Here is a 5,599-nt window from a genome sequence, read left to right as displayed (position 1 = left end):
ATTTTTTATTTTATACTAGTTGATTTACAAAATTTGAATACATTGCTTTTCAGACCAGATTCTTTCAATTTCCCTCCCCCAACCATCACACTGCACAACCCTATGAATATTTGCCCCACTCAGCACATCTTTTTTTAAAAATTTTTTTAAAATAGGTTAAAATCTGAGCCAGGCCTGGGAGGAGGGGGTGTACAAAGAGCAGGATCAGCTGCCCAGAGAATCTCACTGATTCCTAGGTACCATCTTGCCTTTCCCCGACAAGGAAGTAAATAAATAGACCTCCAACTCAGAACAGGGATGTTGGAGCAAGGAACACTGCATTGGAACAGATGAGGGAAGGAACTGTCTGAAAGGAATATATGATTAGATGTATGACAACAATCTGTCACAAGAGATACATTGCAAAATGGACTAGGGGAGGAGGAAGGAAAATGGAGGGCAGAAAATGTGCAACAATGAATGAATGAAAACTTAACCTTTCTTTAATCTTTCTTCTAAATCACAATTTGAAACACCCCAAAAAAAAACGAAAAAAAAAATAAAAGGTCATAAATGATTTTCAGAGATTGAGACCTCTGTCACCTTACCTGATTATTATTGCTGTTGTACCTTAGCAGAGGCACTGTGCTAAATTCTTGTGTTTACTCTTTTGTTTTCTTCTTTTAAAAAAATTAAATTTTCATTGTGATTTTAATGAAATTTTTCAGAAAAATTGGATTTTCATTTATTCATTGTTGCACATTTTTCTCCCTAACCCCATTTCATTTTTTAAAAAAAATATTTAGACATTGTTTCATAATTTCCTCCCTTCTGCCCCCCAACCCTACCTCAGTTCATTTTGCTATACACCTTTTATTCTGGACTGTTGTCATACAAATAACACTTAAGCATATATTCCTTTAAAATATTTCTTTCCTTCGTCTGTTCCAATGCAGTGTTCATTATTTATCTGCTCTTTTCTTAGTTTCCCTCAAACCCCCATGTCGGTCCTGTTTTATAACAATGATGTTGTTGTTGTTGTTGTTATGTGCCGTCGAGTTGCCTGCGACTCATAGCGACCCTATGTACAACAGCCCTAAACTCCGCTCTGTCCTGTGCCAATCGCACTGTCTCTGACACTCCCATCCCAATTATCCCAGTCACTGAATCAATCCACCTCATAGAGGGCCTTCCTCTCCTGCGCCGTCCCTCCACCCTCCCAAGCATGATGTCCCTCTCTAAGGACCGGTCTCTCCTCACAACATGTCCAAAGTAAGTTAGACGGAGCCTCAGAATCCTTGCCTCCAAGGAGCCACCCGGTTTAACCCTCTCCAGGACAAATCTGTTTGTTTTCCTAGCAGTCCATGGTATTCTCAATACTCTTCTCCAGCACCACAGCTCAAAGGCATCAATTCTCCTTCTATCCTCCTTGGTCATTGTCCAACTCTCTGATGCATAACAGGTGATTGCGAAGACCATAGCCTGTATCAGACGCACCTTAGTCTCCAGAGAGACACCACTGCTCTTCAGCACTTTGGAGAGGTCCCTAACAGCAGACTTTCCCATGGCAATGCGCCTTTTAATTTCCTGGCTGCTGGTGCCAAGACTGTTGACTATGGAGCCAAGCAAACTAAAGCTGTGTACAATTTCAATCTCTTCACCATTCATCCTGATGCTGCCAATTGGTCCAGTGGTGAGAATCTTTGTCTTCTTGACATTCAGCCTCAATCCATATTGTAGGCTGCAGTCCTTGACACTTTGCAGCAGGTGCTTCAGGTCATCCTCAGTTTGAGCAAGCAGGGTTGTGTCATCCGCATAACGCAGATTGTTGATAAATCGTCCACCAATCTTGACCCCACATTTCTCCTCATAGAGCCCAGCCTCCCGGATAATCTGTTCTGCATATAGGTTGAAAAGGTATGGAGATACGATGCATCCCTGGCCTACACCCTTCCCAATTTTGAACCATGCAGTGTTCCCTTGCTCTGTTCTGACGACGGCCTCCTGGTCCAAGTATAAGTTTCGCATTAGAACAATCACGTGTTCTGGGATTCCCATTCTTCTCAGAGTCAGCCACAGTTTGTTATGATCTACACAGTCAAATGCCTTTGCATAGTCAATGAAACACAGATAGACATTCCTCTGGTATTCCCTGCTTTCAGCCAAGATCCATCTAACATCAGCTACAATATCTCTAGTACCACGACCCCTTATTATCCAGTATTTGTCCTTTGGTGACTGAGATATATCACTAAGCATAATGTCCTCCAGGGAAACTCATGTTGTGTAATATATTTTATGAGTTACTTGTTTTTCAGTGCTGTGATCTATTCCATTATGTGAATATACCATAATTTTTCTATCCATTCATTTATTGAAGAGCACTTGGGTTGCTTCCATCTCTTTGCTATTGTGAATAATACAGCAATAAACATGGGTGTGTATATATCTGTTTGGGTGGCAGCTCTGGTTTCTATAGGGTATATTCCTAGTAATGGATTAAATGGTATTTCTATTTCCAACTTTTTGAGAAAGCACTATACCACCTTCCATAGTAGTTGCGTCATTTTACACTCCCATCAGCTGTGAATAAGGGTTCCAATTTCTCCACAACCTCATCAGCATTTGTTATTTGTTGCTCGGTTGAACTTTTGTTATTGTTATGGGGCTGAGATGATATCTTCATAGTGGTTTCAATTTGCATCTAGCTGAGAGCTAGGGATTGTGAACATGTCTTCATGTGTTTGTTAGGGTTTCCCCCCCTTTTTTCAATTTATTATTTTAAAAATTAATTAAAGTTTACAGAGACTTAGGGTTTCCATTCATTCATTGTTGCACTTTTCCCCCTGCCCACCCCTCCCCCCAATTCACTCTTCTCTTTGAAAAGTAAAGGAAAAATTCTTTCATTGGTATACAATCCCTCTCCCTAAGTCCACTCCACCGTGCAGCATTCATTCTGGACTCCTGTCATGACAATAATACACAATCATATATCCCTTTTAAACAGTTCTCTTTCTTATATGTTTCAACGCAGTATACATTATTTATCCCCTCTTTCTCAGTCTTCCCTCAACCCTGATGTCAGTCCCGTTTTACAACAGTGGCCCTATGCAACATTTGTCCTCTTGTGACTGAGATATTTCACTCAGCATAAAGTCCTCCAGGGTTACCCATTTTCTATAATATTTCATGAGTTCCTTGTTTTTCAATGCAGCATAATACACACAGTAGTTTTCTCGCTGAGTCTTTTGGGTTTTCTAAGTATACTATTATATCATCTGCATATAGAGATAATTTTACCTCTTTCTAGCCAATTTAGATACTTCTTATTTCTTTCTTTCTTGTATTGTTCTCGCTATGACTTCCAATGCAAAATTGAATAGTAGTGACAATAATGGGCATCCTTGCCTAGTTCCTGTTTTAAAAGGGAATACCTTTAATATCTCTCCATTAAGAATGATGTTGGCGCCTAGTTATGTGTATACACTTTTTACTAGGTTGAGGGAATTCCCCTCTACTATTTTGTTAAGTGTTCTAATCAGGAAAGGGTGTTGTGTTTTGTCAAAGGCCTTTTCTCTATCAACTTATAGCATCATGTGTTTCTTGTTCTTTGCTTTGTTAATGTGATAAATTACACTGATGGTTTTTCTTATGTTAAACCATCCTTGGCATAGCTGTTATGAATCCCACTTGGTCATGGTGATTTACCTTTTTATGTACTGTTGGATTCTATTGTCCAAGGTTTTAATGACTATTATTGCATCTAAGTTTATGAGATATATTGGCCGATAGTTTTCTATTTTGGTGGTGTCTTTGCATGACCTTGGTATCAAGGATAAGTTTGCTTCATAAAATTAGTCTGGGAGTATTCCATCTTTTTTTGTTTGTTTGTTTTCTGAAGTACTTTATGTAAAATTGGTGTTTGTTCTTCTCTGACTGATAAAATTAACTAGTAAAACCATCTGTTCTAGGGCTTCTTTTTGTTGAAAGTTGTTTTACCTGTTCACTTTCTTCGTTTGTAATGGGTATGTTCCGGTGTTATACTTCAGTCTGTGTCAGGTTAAGTATTTTGTAAGTTTCTAAGTGTTTGTCCATTTCCTCTTGATTTTTTTAGCATAATTTTTTGTCAACCTTTTTATTTTAGTTGGCTTTGTTGTTACATTGCCCCTTTCATCTTTTAATTGGATTATTTTTGTCATTTCTTTCTTTTTCTTTGTTAGTTTTGCTAGTCGTTTGTCAATTTTATTGAAGGAACCAACTCTTGGTCTTTTAATAGTTTCAATTGTTTTTCTGTTTTCTATTTCATTTATTTCTGCCCTAATTTTTATAATTTTTTTTAAGGTGTCAGGTTTTCTTTCTGTTCCTTTTCAACTTTTTGGAAATGTTGAATTAAAGAATCAATTACCACTTTTTCTTCCCTTTTGATGTATGTGATAACTCATTACTATAAATTAACCTCTAATTACTGCTTTGGCTATTACACGGAGGTTTTGTTAAGTTATGTTTCATTGTCGTTTGTTTCAAGAAACTTTTTAATTTCATTTCTTATTTCTTCTATTACCCACTCTAGTTCAAGAAGGATGTTGTTCAGCTTCCAAATGTATGGGTTTTTCTTCTCTATCTTCTTGTTATTAATTTCTAATTTTGTAGCATTGTAGTCTGAGAAGATACATTGTGTTATTTCTATGTTTGCTAATTTATTGGTGCTTGCTTTGTGACCTAAAATTGGGTCTATTCTGAATTGAAGAAGTACATACTGTGCTTCTTTGGGGTGCATTAGCCTGTATATATCTATGAGATTGAGTTGATTTATCATGTGATTTAATTTTTCAGCATTTTTGTTGAGTTTCTTTGTGGTAGTTCTATCTTTTCTTGAGAGTTTTGTATTGTTGTCTCCAACTATTGTTGTGGTGGTGTTTATTTCTCTTTTCAGTTTTGTTAGTGTTTGCTATGTATATTTTTCAGCTCTATCATTTAGTGCATAAATATTTATATGGTCATGTCCTCTTGTTCTTTTGACCCTTTAAGCATTATATAGTGACCTACTTGTCCTTTGTAATGCTGTTTATACTGAAATGTGTTTTATCAGGGGTTAATACCATTACTTCTGCTTTTTTCTGGTTCCCATTTTCCAGGTATATTTTTCCCCACCCTTTTATTTTTAGTCTTCCTTTATCTTCACTTTTCGAGTGTATCTCTTATAGACAGTATATTGATGGATTTTGTTTTTTAATCCAATTTGTTGCTCTTTTCCTCTTCACTGGTGCATGGTATTGGTAGAGTTTGTATTCAAGTTTTGACTTTAGAATTTATGCTCTCAATCACTGTGCTTCACCATTCATAGAAAGCCTTGATCATCTGGACAACCTCTGTGATATCTAGTGATATCTAGTCCTTCATACTGCAATGCCTTCCTTTTTGTTCAGTTATAAGTAGAGAGAGGGTGATTACTCCCAGCATAACCATTGTCTCTAAATCAGGCTTCAACTAGGAGAGCCATCCAACCAACTCTAGCACCTCTACTTTTTGAGGGAATTTGAGGACCACTCTGTCTGAGAGTGAAGAAGGTGATACAAACAAGTGTTAGACTACTTACTGTAAAGAAATATTATATATATAT

This window comes from Elephantulus edwardii, unplaced genomic scaffold (genome assembly GCF_000299155.1).
Source record: "Elephantulus edwardii isolate Elephantulus edwardi_28Jun2011 unplaced genomic scaffold, EleEdw1.0 scaffold00249, whole genome shotgun sequence".
Classification (NCBI taxonomy): Eukaryota; Metazoa; Chordata; class Mammalia; order Macroscelidea; family Macroscelididae; genus Elephantulus; species Elephantulus edwardii.
Note: the sequence above shows the minus strand (reverse complement) of the source record.